This window comes from Oncorhynchus kisutch, unplaced genomic scaffold, assembly GCF_002021735.2.
Source record: "Oncorhynchus kisutch isolate 150728-3 unplaced genomic scaffold, Okis_V2 scaffold3402, whole genome shotgun sequence".
Lineage (NCBI taxonomy): Eukaryota > Metazoa > Chordata > Actinopteri > Salmoniformes > Salmonidae > Oncorhynchus > Oncorhynchus kisutch.
The window spans coordinates 323,318-344,933 of NW_022265347.1; positions in this window are offsets into that span (position 1 = coordinate 323,318).

Sequence of the window (21,616 nt, forward strand, 5' to 3'; positions counted from 1 at the left end):
CATCCTTCAATATTTTATTATAATGAGGTAAAGCAGTAGCATCCTTTAGTATGTTATTATAATGAGGTAAAGCAGTAGCATCCTTTAATATTTTATTATAATGAGGTAAGGCAGTAGCATCCTTTCATATGTTATTATAATGGGGTAAAGCAGTAGCATCCTTTAATATTTTATTATAATGAGGTAAAGCAGTAGCATCCTTTAATATTTTATTATAATGAGGTAAAGCAGTAGCATCCTTTAATATGGTATTATAATGAGGTAAAGCAGTAGCATCCTTTAATATTTTATTATAATGAGGTAAAGCAGTAGCATCCTTTAATATTTTATTATAATGAGGTAAAGCAGTAGCATCCTTTAATATGTTATTATAATGAGGTAAAGCAGTAGCATCCTTTAATATTTTATTATACATTGGTAAAGCAGTAGCATCCTTTAATATGTTATTATAATGAGGTAAAGCAGTAGCATCCTCTAATATTTTATTATACGCTGGTAAAGCAGTAGCATCCTTTAATATTTTATTATAATGAGGTAAAGCAGTAGCATCCTTTAATATGGTATTATAATGAGGTAAAGCAGTAGCATCCTTCAATATTTTATTATACGCTGGTAAAACAGTAGCATCCTTTAATATGTTATTATAATGAGGTAAAGCAGTAGCATCCTTTAATATTTTATTATAATGAGGTAAAGCAGTAGCATCCTTTAATATTTTATTATAATGAGGTAAAGCAGTAGCATCCTTTAATATTTTATTATACGCTGGTAAAGCAGTAGCATCCTTTAATATTTTATTATAATGAGGTAAAGCAGTAGCATCCTTTAATATTTTATTATGAGGTAAAGCAGTAGCATCCTTTAATATTTTATTATAATGAGGTAAAGCAGTAGCATCCTTCAATATTTTATTATAATGAGGTAAAGCAGTAGCATCCTTTAATATGTTATTATAATGAGGTAAAGCAGTAGCATCCTTTAATATTTTATTATAATGAGGTAAGGCAGTAGCATCCTTTCATATGTTATTATAATGGGGTAAAGCAGTAGCATCCTTTAATATGTTATTAATATGTTATTATGAGGTAAAGCAGTAGCATCCTTTAATATGGTATTATAATGAGGTAAAGCAGTAGCATCCTTTAATATTTTATTATAATGAGGTAAAGCAGTAGCATCCTTTAATATGTTATTATAATGAGGTAAAGCAGTAGCATCCTTTAATATGTTATTATAATGAGGTAAAGCAGTAGCATCCTTTAATATGTTATTATAATGAGGTAAAGCAGTAGCATCCTTTAATATGTTATTATAATGAGGTAAAGCAGTAGCATCCTTTAATATGTTATTATAATGAGGTAAAGCAGTAGCATCCTTTAATATTTTATTATAATGAGGTAAGGCAGTAGCATCCTTTAATATGTTATTAATATGTTATTATAATGAGGTGAAGCAGTAGCATCCTTGAATATTTTATTATACGCTGGTAGAGCAGTAGCATCCTTGAATATTTTATTATACGCTGGTAGAGCAGTAGCATCCTTGAATATTTTATTATACGCTGGTAGAGCAGTAGCATCCTTTAATATGTTATTATAATGAGGTAGAGCAGTAGCATCCTTGTAGTTTCTCTGTTTTGGAAGGTAGAATAAAGGGTCTTACTCTGCTTTTGGCTGAGAGACCTTTTCTCTCTCTTTGAAATAACAAGGGGAATCCATTGAACGGTCACTCTTCATTGATGTTACTGACATACAACTGGAGGGAACAGAAAACCAGAAGAGAGAAACTCTCAGGATCAGAGAGTCGTCATTGTAAATAAGAATTTGTTCTTAACTGACATGTATTATAGTCCTATAACAACACAGAGAGACAGTACACAGACACCTATTATAGTCCTATAACAACACAGAGAGACAGTACACAGACACCTATTATAGTCCTATAACAACACAGAGAGACAGTACACAGACACCTATTATAGTCCTATAACAACACAGACAGTACACAGACACCTATTATAGTCCTATAACAACACAGAGAGACAGTACACAGACACCTATTATAGTCCTATAACAACACAGAGAGACAGTACACATACACTTATTATAGTCCTATAACAACACAGAGACACAGTACAAGATGCATAATGAACCACCTAAAAGTTTCAGATTGTTATATGGTCTATCTATGTAGACTAGGAGTTCTCACATATTTTGCTTCGTGACCCACCAACTGAGGTGTCTGTTGAGTCGTGACCCACCAACTGAGGTATCTGTTGAGTCGTGACCCACCAACTGAGGGGTCTGTTGAGTCGCGACCCACCAACTGAGGTATCTGTTGAGTCGTGACCCACCAACTGAGGGGTCTGTTGAGTCGCGACCCACCAACTGCGGTGTCTGTTGAGTCGCGACCCACCAATAAGGGTTGAAAAGTGAAAAATATACACCGACTAAAGAACAAGTATAAAATAGATCAATGAAACCCTTCTTCAACACATCTAACTGAATGTAGATCTGAGAAAGAGCTATTGGGACCAATTCTAAGAAATTGACTGCATAATTATACCATTATTTGTAACTGTCATAGACCCTATAACAATGTGGAACCTTTAGACCCTGTGAATGGAGATAACACCAGACCAACAACACAGATTGAGTCACTGCAGCACCAGCCTCCTAGGACATGACACACCTATTATACACTATAACATTAAGAGACATGATGCAGACACACCTATTTACACACTATAACATTACTAAGAGACATGATACAGACACATCTATTATAAACTATAACATTACTAAGAGACATGATACAGACACACCTATTATAAACTATAACATTAAGAGACATGATACAGACACACCTATTATATACTATAACATTTAGAGACATGATACAGACACACCTATTATAAACTATAACATTAAGAGACATGATACAGACACATCTATTATAAACTATAACATTACTAAGAGACATGATACAGACACACCTATTATAAACTATAACATTAAGAGACATGATACAGACACACCTATTATAAACTATAACATTAAGAGACATGATACAGACACATCTATTATAAACTATAACATTACTAAGAGACATGATACAGACACACCTATTATAAACTATAACATTACTAAGAGACATGATACAGACACATCTATTATAAACTATAACATCACTAAGAGACATGATACAGACACACCTATTATAAACTATAACATTACTAAGAGACATGATACAGACACACCTATTATAAACTATAACATTACTAAGAGACATGATACAGACACATCTATTATAAACTATAACATTACTAAGAAATTGTAGTAATAGTCACAAACATACAGTATGTTATCTGACGTGTTTTCTATTTTGATTAACTGAAACATATTTGTGAACAATCAAATTATGATCAATAAGAAAAGAACTGCCAGATAAATCAATCTGCTGTTAAACCTCTGAAGAGGTTCACTTTTCATTGAACCAGAAAGGAGAATGCTCATAAAACAACCTACAGGTACCGTAACTGTCAATGTCCAATCACTGATCACATACATACCTGAGAGAAGCCTCCTAATTTTATCCGACAGAATTGTGTCACTTGCTCTTGCTTTCCGTGGCTTGTTCTTTTCTAACTTTCACTATGAATGTTTTCTGATAAAACGGGGTTTTGGGACTTTGTCCCTGCAAAGCAATAAAGTGTGCAGTTTTACACACACACACACACACACACGCACACACACACACACACATGAAGGTCCCTGCTTAATCATTCCAACAATATTCTTTATGGACTTTATGACTGACGAGAAACCCTGGATGTCCTGCGTGTCTCTGTTAGCCTGCTGAGCTAAAGCCTAGTCTTCATGTTTCACACAAAACTACTCCCAGAGCCACATACATCACACTTCGCAAGAACACATGTTTTGAATCCATTCCACTTTATTGATAATATTCAATAATTGTTGTCATTATCCATAAGTAAAGCTGTTCCTTAAATCTCTCAGAGATATCTTCTTCTCCCCTCTAAAATCATCAGTGGTTTTATAAATAATAAAGGACATTGTTGTCATCATCAATAAGTAAAGTTGTTCCTTAAATCTCTCAGAGATATCTTCTTCTCGCATCTAAAATCATCAGTGGTTTTATAAATAATAAATGACATTGTTGTCATCATCAATAAGTTCAGATTTGGAGGATGATTTTTAAGGAAACCATCTGCTGTTGAAACAACAACAAGGCGGACAGCCACCCCTGGTTTGGTAAAAGGTTTAGGGATGGGGCTAGAGAAATGTAACCACTGGTTTGGTAAAAGGTTTAGGGATGGGGCTAGAGAAATGTAACCACTGGTTTGGTAAAAGGTTTAGGGATGGGGCTAGAGAAATGTAACCACTGGTTTGGTAAAAGGTTTAGGGATGGGGCTAGAGAAATGTAACCACTGGTTTGGTAAAAGGTTTAGGGATGGGGCTAGAGAAATGTAACCCCTGGTTTGGTAAAAGGTTTAGGGATGGGGCTAGAGAAATGTAACCCCTGGTTTGGTAAAAGGTTTAGGGATGGGGCTAGAGAAATGTAACCACTGGTTTGGTAAAAGGTTTAGGGATGGGGCTAGAGAAATGTAACCACTGGTTTGGTAAAAGGTTTAGGGATGGGGCTAGAGAAATGTAACCACTGGTTTGGTAAAAGGTTTAGGGATGGGGCTAGAGAAATGTAACCACTGGTTTGGTAAAAGGTTTAGGGATGGGGCTAGAGAAATGTAACCACTGGTTTGGTAAAAGGTTTAGGGATGGGGCTAGAGAAATGTAACCACTGGTTTGGTAAAAGGTTTAGGGATGGGGCTAGAGAAATGTAACCACTGGTTTGGTAAAGGTTTAGGGATGGGGCTAGAGAAATGTAACCACTGGTTTGGTAAAAGGTTTAGGAATGGGGCTAGAGAAATGTAACCACTGGTTTGGTAAAAGGTTTAGGGATGGGGCTAGAGAAATGTAACCACTGGTTTGGTAAAAGGTTTAGGGATGGGGCTAGAGAAATGTAACCACTGGTTTGGTAAAAGGTTTAGGGATGGGGCTAGAGAAATGTAACCACTGGTTTGGTAAAAGGTTTAGGGATGGGGCTAGAGAAATGTAACCACTGGTTTGGTAAAAGGTTTAGGGATGGGGATAGAGAAATGTAACCACTGGTTTGGTAAAAGGTTTAGGGATGGGGCTAGAGAAATGTAACCCCTGGTTTGGTAAAAGGTTTAGGGATGGGGCTAGAGAAATGTAACCCCTGGTTTGGTAAAAGGTTTAGGGATGGGGCTAGAGAAATGTAACCACTGGTTTGGTAAAAGGTTTAGGGATGGGGCTAGAGAAATGTAACCCCTGGTTTGGTAAAAGGTTTAGGGATGGGGCTAGAGAAATGTAACCCCTGGTTTGGTAAAAGGTTTAGGGATGGGGCTAGAGAAATGTAACCACTGGTTTGGTAAAAGGTTTAGGGATGGGGCTAGAGAAATGTAACCACTGGTTTGGTAAAATGTTTAGGGATGGGGCTAGAGAAATGTAACCACTGGTTTGGTAAAAGGTTTAGGGATGGGGCTAGAGAAATGTAACCACTGGTTTGGTAAAAGGTTTAGGGATGGGGCTAGAGAAATGTAACCACTGGTTTGGTAAAAGGTTTAGGGATGGGGCTAGGGAAATGTAACCACTGGTTTGGTAAAAGGTTTAGGGATGGGGCTAGAGAAATGTAACCACTGGTTTGGTAAAAGGTTTAGGGATGGGGCTAGAGAAATGTAACCACTGGTTTGGTAAAAGGTTTAGGAATGGGGCTAGAGAAATGTAACCACTGGTTGGTAAAAGGTTTAGGGATGGGGCTAGAGAAATGTAACCACTGGTTTGGTAAAAGGTTTAGGGATGGGGCTAGAGAAATGTAACCACTGGTTTGGTAAAAGGTTTAGGGATGGGGCTAGAGAAATGTAACCACTGGTTTGGTAAAAGGTTTAGGGATGGGGCTAGAGAAATGTAACCACTGGTTTGGTAAAAGGTTTAGGGATGGGGCTAGAGAAATGTAACCACTGGTTTGGTAAAAGGTTTAGGGATGGGGCTAGAGAAATGTAACCACTGGTTTGGTAAAAGGTTTAGGGATGGGGCTAGAGAAATGTAACCACTGGTTTGGTAAAAGGTTTAGGGATGGGGATAGAGAAATGTAACCACTGGTTTGGTAAAAGGTTTAGGGATGGGGATAGAGAAATGTAACCACTGGTTTGGTAAAAGGTTTAGGGATGGGGCTAGAGAAATGTAACCCCTGGTTTGGTAAAAGGTTTAGGGATGGGGCTAGAGAAATGTAAACCCTGGTTTGGTAAAAGGTTTAGGGATGGGGCTAGAGAAATGTAACCACTGGTTTGGTAAAAGGTTTAGGGATGGGGCTAGAGAAATGTAACCACTGGTTTGGTAAAAGGTTTAGGGATGGGGCTAGAGAAATGTAACCACTGGTTTGGTAAAAGGTTTAGGGATGGGGCTAGAGAAATGTAACCACTGGTTTGGTAAAAGGTTTAGGGATGGGGCTAGAGAAATGTAACCACTGGTTTGGTAAAAGGTTTAGGGATGGGGCTAGAGAAATGTAACCACTGGTTTGGTAAAAGGTTTAGGGATGGGGCTAGAGAAATGTAACCACTGGTTTGGTAAAAGGTTTAGGGATGGGGCTAGAGAAATGTAACCACTGGTTTGGTAAAAGGTTTAGGGATGGGGCTAGAGAAATGTAACCACTGGTTTGGTAAAAGGTTTAGGGATGGGGATAGAGAAATGTAACCACTGGTTTGGTAAAAGGTTTAGGGATGGGGCTAGAGAAATGTAACCCCTGGTTTGGTAAAAGGTTTAGGGATGGGGCTAGAGAAATGTAAACCCTGGTTTGGTAAAAGGTTTAGGGATGGGGCTAGAGAAATGTAACCACTGGTTTGGTAAAAGGTTTAGGGATGGGGCTAGAGAAATGTAACCACTGGTTTGGTAAAAGGTTTAGGGATGGGGCTAGAGAAATGTAACCACTGGTTTGGTAAAAGGTTTAGGGATGGGGCTAGAGAAATGTAACCACTGGTTTGGTAAAAGGTTTAGGGATGGGGCTAGAGAAATGTAACCACTGGTTTGGTAAAAGGTTTAGGGATGGGGCTAGAGAAATGTAACCACTGGTTTGGTAAAAGGTTTAGGGATGGGGCTAGAGAAATGTAACCACTGGTTTGGTAAAAGGTTTAGGGATGGGGCTAGAGAAATGTAACCACTGGTTTGGTAAAAGGTTTAGGGATGGGGCTAGAGAAATGTAACCACTGGTTTGGTAAAAGGTTTAGGGATGGGGCTAGAGAAATGTAAACCCTGGTTTGGTAAAAGGTTTAGGGATGGGGCTAGAGAAATGTAACCACTGGTTTGGTAAAAGGTTTAGGGATGGGGCTAGAGAAATGTAACCACTGGTTTGGTAAAAGGTTTAGGGATGGGGCTAGAGAAATGTAACCACTGGTTTGGTAAAAGGTTTAGGGATGGGGCTAGAGAAATGTAACCACTGGTTTGGTAAAAGGTTTAGGGATGGGGCTAGAGAAATGTAACCACTGGTTTGGTAAAAGGTTTAGGGATGGGGCTAGAGAAATGTAACCACTGGTTTGGTAAAAGGTTTAGGGATGGGGCTAGAGAAATGTAACCACTGGTTTGGTAAAAGGTTTAGGGATGGGGCTAGAGAAATGTAACCACTGGTTTGGTAAAAGGTTTAGGGATGGGGCTAGAGAAATGTAACCACTGGTTTGGTAAAAGGGGGCTAGGGAAATGTAACCACTCGAAAATTAATAGAACATGCTTTGGATGCAAGGATTGACCTTCAATTATATTTTTTAACCGTGTTTTGAGGCTACAGTGTTTGTTTACATGTTTGTTTACAAACTTTGGAGTAAAACAAGCTTGTGTTTTGGGTTCTGATGGGGTAGGACAGTTTAACTAAGTTCATTAAGCATTTATACATTTTCTATCCTTAAACGATTCTCTCTCTCCAGTCAGCCTACTGGGCCTCCCTTAGCCTCTCCTGACCCCTGTTGGTTATATACTGTTAGAAACTGTGTGGTTTGAGCCCTGAATTCTGATTGGCTGAAAGTCATGGCATATCAGAACGTATACCGCGGGTATTATTATTATTATTTTTACCTTTATCTAACTAGGCAAGTTAGTTAAGAACAAATTATTATTTTCAATGACGACCTAGGAACAGTGGGTTAACTGCCTGTTCAGGGGCAGAACGACAGATTTGTACCTTGTCAACTCGGGTTACTAGTCCCACGCTCTAACCACTAGGCTACCCTGCCACCATGCCCACCATGCCCCGTATGACAAAACGTTTAGTTTTACTGCTCTAATTACGTTGCTAACCAGTTTATAAAAGCAATACGGCTCCTCTGGCCAATATACCACGGCTAAGGGTTGTATCCAGGCGCTCCGCGTTGCGTGATGCATAAGAACAGCCACTGGTTAGCCGTGGTATATTGACCATATACCACACCTCCTCTGGCCTTATTGCTTAAATAACGCACGGTATATTTACATGGTAGAATTCAATGACTATAGTTAATTCTTCCATGTTCTATGTTGAAGCTGCTTTTTAAAAGCAAACGTCGAATTTAAAACATTATTGGAATTGTTGAATTCGATGTTCATACTGGTAAACTAGGACTGGTGGTTCAGTTAGCTAAACTAGTACGTCTGTTTGTTTGGTTACCACGGCAACTCCTGAAGCTGTCTAGTAAACTTGCTAGCTACTTCAGTGGATGTTGAACACATTTCTACCGGCAAATGAACACATATCTTGCGGCAAATGTGTTTAATTATAGCCAAGGTATTAAAGGGATCATCAACTCTGGGCTCTATGTGTTCTCTGGAAAAGGATGTAACTCCGTGGAAGGTCAGTTCCCCTCCGCTAGCACGTCGTGGGACACAAATCTCTTATTTATCTTGCTCCTTTGCACCCCAGTATCTCTACTTGCACATTCATCTTCTGCACATCTTTCATTCCAGTGTTTAATTGCTATATTGTAATTACTTCGCCACCATGGCCTATTTATTGCCTTAACTCCCTTATTTTACCTTGATTGCACTCACTGTATATAGACTTTTTGTTATATATTTTCTACTGTATTATTGACTATGTTTGTTTTACTCCATGTGTAACTCTGTGTTTGTCACGCCTTGGTCTTAGTGTTTTGTGTTTTCGTTATATATTTTGGTCAGGCCAGGGTGTGACATGGGTTTACGTGTTGTGTTTCGTATTGGGGTTTTATAGGATTTGGGATCGCTAGGTTTAGGGGTGTGTCTAGTTAGTCTTGGCTGCCTGAGGCGGTTCTTGATCAGAGTCAGGTGCTTCTCGTTGCCTCTGATTGGGAACCGTATTTAGGTAGCCTGAGTTCGCTTTGTCTTTCGTGGGTGATTGTTCCTGTGTCTGTGTAGTGTTCACCAGATAGGCTGTATTAGGTTTCACGTTCCGTTTGTTGTTTTGTATTTATTAAGTTATTTCATGTATCGTCACTTTTCATTCATTAAAGACATGAGTAACCACCACGCTGCATTTCGGTCCTCTCTTTCAACAAACGAAGAACGCCGTTAGTGTTGTTGTATGTGTCGAACTGCTTTGCTTTATCTTGGCCAGGTCGCAGTTGCAAATGAGAACTTGTTCTCAACTAGCCTACCTGGTTGAATAAAGGTGAAATAAAAATAAACAAATCGTTCATTATTTTGAATAGCCTCTCGTTGATAATCTCTTACTTATTCTCACCTCTGCTGTTCTTGTTCCTGACAGCAGGTGGCGATACTGACTAACTTTACTCCTACAGCGTTACTCGCATACAGTCACCACACACAAACACTCAAAAATAAAAAACGATATGTAATTATTAACGATGCTGTGTGAGAGAGAGAGTCTCGCCTAACATCCTTTTTCTAAATATTTCTCTAGAGACAGACGGTAGATTCATCTGGTCGTTTCTCTGAACAGACACACACACACACACGCTGTCTGATGTTTAACAGGCCAGATCCATCCTAATACACTGGACTCGTTTTTTAGAAAGAACTCTAAACGTTACCAGGCCACTGTTAAAACTCACATAAAACTACAGAGCAGGATTCTGGGTTGAGGGACGAATATTACAGACATCTGTTTTAGTCTGCCTGTTAGAAGCTGGAAATTTAATGCTGCATTTACACAGGCAGCCCAATTCTGAACCCCCTCCCCCCCCCCACACACACTAATTGGTATTTTGTCCAATCAGTTCAGCTCTGAACAAGATCTGATTTGAAAATATCTGATGTGATTGGTAAGACCAATTAGTGGAAAAAATATCAGGATTGGGCTGCCTGTGTCAACGCAGCCTAAGAGTGGACATCCAGGGGTCGATGTAAAAAATATGTTATAATAATATTTAACTAGGCAAGTCAGTTAAGAACAAATTCTTATTTTACAATGATGGCCAAACACTCCCTAACCCCGGACGACGCTGGGCCAATTGTGGGACTCCCGATCACGGCTGGTTGTGATACAGCCCGGGATCGAACCTGTAGTCTGTAGTGACCCCTCTAGCACTGAAATGCAGTGCCTTAGACCACCGCGACACTCAGGAGCCCAAAGTGTATTTACACCCATATGATTACATTATAGGATCTCTATGTTTATCCCACTCATTGTAATGTCACATGTAGAGGCTTTTGACTGGGTTTGAACCTGGGTCGTTGTAGCCCTATAAGAGTATATTTGATCTAAGGCAACATTAGCTCAGGGAGCTGAACTAACACAAGACTTCTGGGCCTGAATTCACAAAGTGTCACAGAGTAATGCTGATCTAGAATTCATTGGTCTTTTTCTATCATAATGAGTAAGATTCCATGGACAGGGAGAAGGAGAGGGCGGATGGATTCACTACTGTTGGCTGTTAGTACCAGTACAACCTTTACACACACAGAGAGAGAGAGAGAGTAAGAGAGATGTACGGACGCCCACACACACACAGATGGCCGCACATGCACACACAGCCATACAGACCCACCCATGTCCAGGAATGCACACACACTTCCCTATGTTAGTTGTTCATTAACGGTCCATTATATTGAGAAAATACAACCAGTCAGATATACAGCTAGGGTATTTCAACTGGGAAATTCAGGACCACTCTGCTGGGACACTCCACAGTCTGCTGAGACATATAGAAGACCACTCTGTTGGGACACTCCACAGTCTGCTGAGACATATAAAAGACCACTCTGTTGGGACACTCCACAGTCTGCTGAGACATTTAGAAGACCACTCTGTTGGGACACTCCACAGTCTGCTGAGACATATAGAAGACCACTCTGTTGGGACACTCCACAGTCTGCTGAGACATTTAGAAGACCACTCTGTTGGGACACTCCACAGTCTGCTGAGACATATAGAAGACCACTCTGTTGGGACACTCCACAGTCTGCTGAGACATATAGAAGAAGACCACTCTGTTGGGACACTCCACAGTCTGCTGAGACATATAGAAGAAGACCACTCTGTTGGGACACTCCACAGTCTGCTGAGACATATAGAAGACCACTCTGTTGGGACACTCCACAGTCTGCTGAGACATTTAGAAGAAGACCACTCTGTTGGGACACTCCACAGTCTACTGAGACATATAGAAGACCACTCTGTTGGGACACTCCACAGTCTGCTGAGACATATAGAAGAAGACCACTCTGTTGGGACACTCCACAGTCTGCTGAGACATATAGAAGACCACTCTGCTGGGACACTCCACAGTCTGCTGAGACATATAGAAGAAGACCACTCTGTTGGGACACTCCACAGTCTGCTGAGACATTTAGAAGAAGACCACTCTGTTGGGACACTCCACAGTCTACTGAGACATATAGAAGAAGACCACTCTGTTGGGACACTCCACAGTCTGCTGAGACATATAGAAGAAGACCACTCTGTTGGGACACTCCACAGTCTGCTGAGACATATAGAAGAAGACCACTCTGTTAGGACACTCCACAGTCTGCTGAGACATATAGAAGAAGACCACTCTGTTGGGACACTCCACAGTCTGCTGAGACATATAGAAGAAGACCACTCTGTTGGGACACTGACATATAGAAGACCACTCTGTTGGGACACTCCACAGTCTGCTGAGACATATAAAAGACCACTCTGTTGGGACACTCCACAGTCTGCTGAGACATTTAGAAGAAGACCACTCTGTTGGGACACTCCACAGTCTGCTGAGACATATAGAAGAAGACCACTCTGTTGGGACACTGACATATAGAAGACCACTCTGTTGGGACACTCCACAGTCTGCTGAGACATATAAAAGACCACTCTGTTGGGACACTCCACAGTCTGCTGAGACATTTAGAAGAAGACCACTCTGTTGGGACACTCCACAGTCTGCTGAGACATATAGAAGAAGACCACTCTGTTGGGACACTCCACAGTCTGCTGAGACATATAGAAGACCACTCTGCTGGGACACTCCACAGTCTGCTGAGACATTTAGAAGAAGACCACTCTGTTGGGACACTCCACAGTCTACTGAGACATATAGAAGAAGACCACTCTGTTGGGACACTCCACAGTCTGCTGAGACATATTGAAGAAGACCACTCTGTTGGGACACTCCACAGTCTGCTGAGACATATAGAAGAAGACCACTCTGTTGGGACACTCCACAGTCTGCTGAGACATATGGAAGAAGACCACTCTGTTGGGACACTCCACAGTCTGCTGAGACATATAGAAGACCACTCTGCTGGGACACTCCACAGTCTGCTGAGACATATAGAAGAAGACCACTCTGTTGGGACACTCCACAGTCTGCTGAGACATATAGAAGAAGACCACTCTGTTGGGATACTCCACAGTCTGCTGAGACATATAGAAGACCACTCTGCTGGGACACTCCACAGTCTGCTGAGACATATAGAAGAAGACCACTCTGTTGGGACACTCCACAGTCTGCTGAGACATATAGAAGACCACTCTGTTGGGACACTCCACAGTCTGCTGAGACATATAGAAGAAGACCACTCTGTTGGGACACTCCACAGTCTGCTGAGACATATAGAAGACCACTCTGTTGGGACACTCCACAGTCTGCTGAGACATATAGAAGACCACTCTGTTGGGACACTGACATATAGAAGACCACTCTGTTGGGACACTGACATATAGAAGACCACTCTGTTGGGACACTCCACAGTCTGCTGAGACATATAGAAGACCACTCTGTTGGGACACTCCACAGTCTGCTGAGACATATAGAAGACCACTCTGTTGGGACACTCCACAGTCTGCTGAGACATTTAGAAGAAGACCACTCTGTTGGGACACTGACATATAGAAGACCACTCTGTTGGGACACTCCACAGTCTGCTGAGACATATAGAAGAAGACCACTCTGTTGGGACACTCCACAGTCTACTGAGACATATAGAAGAAGACCACTCTGTTAGGACACTCCACAGTCTGCTGAGACATATAGAAGACCACTCTGTTAGGACACATTACATTTGACCAGAGCCCAATGGGTCCTGGTATAAAGTAGTCCACTGTATAAGCAATATGGTGTTATTGGGGACACAGTCATCTCTCAGAGAGAAAGAGAGAGACGTGGTTTTCTCTGCCTTGCTACCATGAAAAGACTTCCACCCTGCTTCCATACAGCGGGTAAACGCAAGTATTTCTTGTGACTGTGCCTCAAAACCAAATGTTTATCTGGCCCACCACTCCACCCTGGACTTGAACAGCCTCTTATGACCAGGTCTACCTATACAAGGCAGCAGTGCCCACCACTCCACCCTGGACTAGAACAGCCTCTTATGACCAGGTCTACCTATACAAGGCAGCAGTGCCCACCACTCCACCCTGGACTAGAACAGCCTCTTATGACCAGGTCTACCTATACAAGGCAGCAGTGCCCACCACTCCACCCTGGACTAGAACAGCCTCTTATGACCAGGTCCACCTCTACAAGGCAGCAGTGCCCACCTCTCCACCCTGGACTAGAACAGCCTCTTATGACCAGGTCTACCTATACAAGGCAGCAGTGCCCACCTTCGCTCGGACCCTAAAGGACATCGCCCTCAAACGCAGCCCCAACACTTCACACAGGAGCAGCAGATTAATAGACACCCCGCCCAGACCAGCAAGACACTCTGCCAGACCTGTGGGACCCCCCCCCTCCCCCCACGCCGGGAGGACCTACATCTGACCTATGCCCCTCCTGACCACCCCTTACATTCCACTCCCGCAAAGAGGGCATCAACATGAAAGTCACACATACGCCCAGGCCGTGAGCAGGCAAACAGGCCCAACCCCCACTCTTACACTCGCCCAAGCCAATGGCATGTACCAGATGCTCAGCAGGCTCTGCTCACACTTACTGGCCTGAGGCCAAACCACACAACTAACAATATTGGACACTTTATGGAATACAAAGAATTCACTATATCATCCTGGAATATCCAAGGCCTGAGGTCATCTGCCTTTGGCCTAAAGAGCAGGAACCTGGACTTCATCAAAGAAATTGGAAATACAGACATTGTCATCCCACAAGAAACATGGTATAGAGGAGACTGACCCACTGGTTGCCCTTTAGGTTACAGAGAGCTGGTAGTCCCATCCACCAAACTACCAGGTGGGTGGTATAGAGGAGACTGACCCACTGGTTGCCCTCTAGGTTACAGAGAGCTGGTCGTCCCATCCACCAAACTACCAGGTCTAAAACAGGGAAGGGACTCAGAGGGAATGCTCATTTGGTATGGAGCAGACCTAACTCACTCTATTAAATTAATCAAAACAGGAACATTTTACATTTGTCTAGAAATTCAAAAGGAAATTATGTCCTCCTGTGTGCTACCTATATCCCCACACTTTAATGGAGACAGCTTCTCCATCCTGGAGGGGGAAATCAATCATTTCCAGGCCCAGGGACATGTACTAGTCTGTGGCAACCAAAATGCCAAAACTGGACAAGAACCTGACACCCTCAGCACACAGGGGGACAAACACCTGCCTGCAGGTGACAGCATTCCCTCCCCCATATGCCCCCCTAGGCACAACTATGACAACATAACCAACAAAAACGGGTCACAACTCTTGCAGCTCTGTCGCACGCTGGGTATGTACATAGGCAATGGTAGGCTTCGAGGGGACTCCTATAGCTCATCTCTTGGCAGTAGTACTGTAGACTACTTTATCACTGACCTCAACCCAGAGTCTCTCAGAGCGTTCACAGTCAGCCCACTGACACCCCTATCAGATCACAGCAAAATCACAGTCTACTTGAACAGAGCAATACTCAATCATGAGGCATCAAAGCCAAAGGAACTGAGTAACATTAAGAAATGCTATAGATGGAAGGAATGCAGTTTGGAAACCTACCAAAAAACAATTAGGCAACAACAAATTGTAGACAATTTCCTGGACAAAACGTTCCACTGTAATAGTGAAGGTGTAAACTTGGCAGTAGAAAACCTAAACAGTATATTTGACCCCTCAGCTTCACTCTCAAATCTAGAAATTTCAAACAGAAAACCAAAGAAAATGAACAACAATGACAAATGGTTTGATGAAGAATGTAAAAACCCTAAGAAAGAAATTGAGAAACATGTCCAACCAAAAACATAGAGACCCAGAAAACCAGAGTCTACGCCTTCACTATGGTGAATCACTAAAACAGTACAGAAATACACTATGGAAAAAGAAGGAACAGCTCATCAGAAATCCCTCTAACCACTTCTGGGAAAATTAGAAAACACTAAACAGACAACACAAAGAGTTATCTATCCAACACAGAGACGTATGGATAAACCACTTCTCCAATCTGTTTGGCTCTATAACACTAAACAAACAACAACACGAAGAGTTATCTATCCAACACAGAGACGTATGGATAAACCACTTCTCCAATCTGATTGGCTCTATAACACTAAACAAACAACAACACGAAGAGTTATCTATCCAACACAGAGACGTATGGATAAACCACTTCTCCAATCTGATTGGCTCTATAACACTAAACAAACAACAACACGAAGAGTTATCTATCCAACACAGAGACGTATGGATAAACCACTTCTCCAATCTGTTTGGCTCTATAACACTAAACAAACAGCAAAAACATATACATGATCAAATACAAAGTTTAGCATCAACTATTAAAGACTCCCAGAACCCACTGGATTCTCCAATTACATGGAATGAACTGCAGGACAAAACACAAACCCTCCAACCCAAAAAGGCCTGTGGTGTTGTTGGTATCCTCAATGAAGTGATAAAATATACAGACCACAAATTCCAATTGGCTATACTTGAACTCTTTAACATCATCCTTAGCTCTGGCATCTTCCCCAATATTTGGAACCAAGGACTGATCACTCCAATCCACAAAAGTAGAGAAAATTTGACCCCAATAACTACCGTGGGATATGCATCAACAGCAACCTTAGGAAAATCCTCTGCATTATCATTAACAGCAGACTCGTACATTTCCTCAGTGAAAACAATGTACTGAGCAAATGTCAAATTGGCTTTTTACCAAATGACCATACGACAGAACACGTACGACCCATACGACCCTGCACACCTTAACTGACAAACAAACAAACCAAAACAAAGGCAAAGTTTTCTCATGCTTATAAAATCCATGTACACGAACAACAAGTGTGCAGTTAAAATTGGCAAAAAACACACACATTTCTTTCCACAGGGCCGTGGGGTGAGACAGGGATGCAGCTTAAGCCCCACCCTCTTCAACATACAGTATATACCAACGAATTGGCGAGGGCACTAGAACAGTCTGCAGCACCTGGCCTCACCCAACTATAATCTGAAGTCAAATGTCTACTGTTTGCTGATGATTTGGTGCTTCTGTCACCAACCAAGGAGAGCCTACAGCAGCACCTAGACATTCTGCACAGATTCTGTCAGACCTGGGCCCTGACAGTAAATCTCAGTAAGACCAAAATAATGGTTTTCCAAAAAAGCTCCAGTCGCCGGGACCACAAATACAAATTCCATCTAGACACTGTTGCCCTAGAGCACACAAACAACTATACATACCTCGGCCTAAACATCAGCGCCACGGGTAACTTCCACAAAGCCGTGAACGATCTGAGAGACAAGGCAAGAAGGGCTTTCTATGCCATCAAAAGGAACATAAGATTTAACATACCAATTAGGATCTGGCTAAAATACTTGAATCAGTTATAGAACCCATTGCCCTTTATGGTTGTGAGGTCTGGGGTCCGCTCACCAACCAAGAATTCACAAAGTGGGACAAACACCAAATTGAGACTCTGCATGCAGAATTCTGTAAAAATATCCTCTGTGTACAACATAAAACCCCAAATAATGCACGCAGAGCAGAATTAGGATGATACCCGCTAATTATCAAAACCCAGAAAAGAGACGTTAAATTCTACAACCACCCAAAAGGAAGCGATTCCCAAACCTTCCATAACAAAGCCATCACCTACAGAGAGATGAACCTGGAGAAGAGTCCCTGGTCCTGGGGCTCTGTTCACAAACACAAACACACCCCACAGAGCCCCAGGACAGCAGCACAATTAGACCCAACCAAATCATGAGAAAACAAAAGATAACTACTTGACACATTGGAAAGAATTAACAAAATAACAGAGCAAACTAGAATGATATTTGACCCTAAACAGAGAGTACACAGTTGCAGAATACCTGACCACTGTGACTGACCCAAACTCAAGGAAAGCTTTGACTATGTACAGACTCAGTGAGCAAAGCCTTGCTATTGAGAAAGGCAGCTGTAGGCAGACCTGGCTCTCAGGAGAAGACAGGCTATGTGCTCACTGCCCACAAAATGAGGTGGACACTGAGCTGCACTTCCTAACCTCCTGTCCAATGTATGACCATATTAGAGACACATATTTCCCTCAGATTACACAGATCCACAAAAAATGTGAAAACAAACCCAATTTTGATAAACTCCCATATCTACTGGCTGAAATACCACAGTGTGACATCCCATATCTACTGGGTGAAATACCACAGTGTGACATCCCATATCTACTGGGTGAAATTCCACAGTGTGACATCCCATATCTACTGGCTGAAATACCACAGTGTGACATCCCATATCTACTGGCTGAAATACCACAGTGTGACATCCCATATCTACTGGCTGAAATACCACAGTGTGACATCCCATATCTACTGGGTGAAATACCACAGTGTGCATCACAGCAGCAAGATTTGTGACCTGTTGCCACGAGAAAAGGGCAACCAGTGAAAAACTAACACCATTGTAAATACAACCCATATTTATGCTTATTCATTTTATCTTGTGTCCTTTAACCATTTGTACATTGTTAAAACACTGTATATATATATATAATATGACATTTGTAATGTCTTTACAGTTTCTATAAAAATAATTTTGCACGCCCAATTTTTCAGTTTTTGATTTGTTAAAAAAGTTTGAAATATCCAATAAATGTCGTTCCACTTCATGATTGTGTCCCACTTGTTGTTGATTCTTCACAAAAAAATACAGTTTTATATCTTTATGTTTGAAGCCTGAAATGTGGCAAAAGGTCGCAAAGTTCAAGGGGGCCGAATACTTTCGCAAGGCACTGTATATATATATATGTGTAACATGACATGTGTAATGTCTTTATTGTTTTGAAACTTCTGTATGTGTGATGTTTACTGTTCATTTCTATTGTTCACTTCACTTTTTTATATCTACCTCACTTGCTTTGGCAATGTTAACACATGTTTCCCATGCCAATAAAGCCCCTTGAATTGAATTGAATTGAGAGAGAGAGAGAGACAGAGAGAGAGAGAGAGAGAGAGACAGAGCCTGGCTTAGTGTGCTGTGCTGGCATGCCATTGACAAACCACAGGGTGCTCCTCTCCTCTCTGCTTGGCATGGGAACACAACAGACTCCTACCAAGTCTTGGAGACAGTACTACTACAATACTACAGTACTGCCTCTCATAAACACTACAAAGACCCATTCAGACCCACAGCACTGGCACTGAGAAACTATTGGAAGCCTACGTCCCAAATGGCATCCTATTCCCTATACAGTAGTGCACTACTTTTGACCAGGAGCCATTTGTGATGCAGACGTACGGTATGTAGATGAATCCCTATCTGCTCTGTTAGGTGACATCATCCTCTCTCCTCAGGAGATGTGGTTTGATCTTCATGATAAATGTGGTTAGAGTCTCTCTCCTCAGGAGATGTCTTTGATCTTCATGACAAATGTGGTTAGAGTCTCTCTCCTCAGGAGATGTGGTTTGTCTTCATGATAAATGTGGTTAGAGTCTCTCTCCTCAGGAGATGTGGTTTGTCTTCATGATAAATGTGGTTAGAGTCTCTCTCCTCAGGAGATGTGGTTTGATCTTCATGACAAATGTCGTTAGAGGCTCTCTCCTCAGGAGGTGTCTTTGATCTTCATGATAAATGTGGTTAGAGTCTCTCTCCTCAGGAGATGTGGTTTGTCTTCATGATAAATGTGGTTAGAGTCTCTCTCCTCAGGAGATGTGGTTTGTCTTCATGATCAATGTGGTTAGAGTCTCTCTCCTCAGGAGATGTCTTTGATCTTCATGATAAATGTGGTTAGAGTCTCTCTCCTCAGGAGATGTGGTTTGACCTTCATGATAAATGTGGTTAGAGTCTCTCTCCTCAGGAGATGTGGTTTGTCTTCATGATAAATGTGGTTAGAGTCTCTCTCCTCAGGAGATATGGTTTGTCTTCATGATCAATGTGGTTAGTCTCTCTCCTCAGGAGATGTGGTTTGTCTTCATGATAAATGTGGTTAGAGTCTCTCTCCTCAGGAGATGTGGTTTGTCTTCATGATCAATGTGGTTAGAGTCTCTCTCCTCAGGAGATGTCTTTGATCTTCATGATCAATGTGGTTAGAGTCTCTCTCCTCAGGAGATGTCTTTGATCTTCATGATCAATGTGGTTAGAGTCTCTCTCCTCAGGAGATGTGGTTTGTCTTCATGATAAATGTGGTTAGAGTCTCTCTCCTCAGGAGATGTGGTTTGTCTTCATGATCAATGTGGTTAGAGTCTCTCTCCTCAGGAGATGTGGTTTGTCTTCATGATCAATGTGGTTAGAGTCTCTCTCCTCAGGAGATGTCTTTGATCTTCATGATCAATGTGGTTAGAGTCTCTCTCCTCAGGAGATGTGGTTTGTCTTCATGATAAATGTGGTTAGTCTCTCTCCTCAGGAGATGTGGTTTGTCTTCATGATCAATGTGGTTAGAGTCTCTCTCCTCAGGAGATGTGGTTTGTCTTCATGATCAATGTGGTTAGAGTCTCTCTCCTCAGGAGATGTGGTTTGTCTTCATGATCAATGTGGTTAGAGTCTCTCTCCTCAGGAGATGTGGTTTGTCTTCATGATCAATGTGGTTAGTCTCTCTCCTCAGGAGATGCGGTTTCTACAAAACATGATCCACTGTTTGCTTTATCACACCACCTGTACTGGAAGTGGTATGTAAAAGGTGACCCAATCACTTTATGCCCACTTTAATGTTACTGCCTCAGGGTGTGTATTATAGAGCATCTATTCTGGAAGGTGTCAGTATTCAAGCAGGACAAAGTTAGAGGCACAGAGATTGTATTAAATGACTCATTTAGTCATAGAACATAATTCTGTGGTTGGAGGAGCTGGTTCTCAGTACCGACCGTACAGACCGCTATGAAGCATCCTTGTTACAGGGACATAGAGGAGAACTGACCATGGTTTGGTTTGAATGACAGCTGGTGATTGTAGAGTCGGTAGCCCTACTGTGAACACAATCAGTCAGTCTGTTGGTCAACAGTAACACAATCAGTCAGTCTGTTGGTCAACAGTAACACAGTCAGTCAGTCTGTTGGTCAACAGTAACACAGTCAGTCAGTCTGTTGGTCAACAGTAACACAGTCAGTCAGTCTGTTGGTCAACAGTAACACAGTCAGTCAGTCTGTTGGTCAACAGTAACACAGTCAGTCAGTCTGTTGGTCAACAGTAACACAGTCAGTCAGTCTGTTGGTCAACAGTAACACAGTCAGTCAGTCTGTAGATCTACTGTAACACAGTCAGTCAGTCTGTAGATCTACAGTAACACAGTCAGTCAGTCTGTAGATCTACAGTAACACAGTCAGTCAGTCTGTAGATCTACAGTAACACAGTCAGTCAGTCTGTAGATCTACTGTAACACAGTCAGTCAGTCTGTAGATCTACAGTAACACAGTCAGTCAGTCTGTAGATCTACAGTAACACAGTCAGTCAGTCTGTAGAACTACAGTAACACAGTCAGTCTGTAGAACTACAGTAACACAGTCAGTCTGTAGATCTACAGTAACACAGTCAGTCTGTAGATCTACAGTAACACAGTACACAGTCAGTCTGTAGATCTACAGTAACACAGTCAGTCTGTAGATCTACAGTAACACAGTCAGTCAGTCTGTAGATCTACAGTAACACAGTCAGTCAGTCTGTAGATCTACAGTAACACAGTCAGTCAGTCTGTAGATCTACAGTAACACAGTCAGTCAGTCTGTAGATCTACAGTAACACAGTCAGTCAGTCTGTAGAACTACAGTAACACAGTCA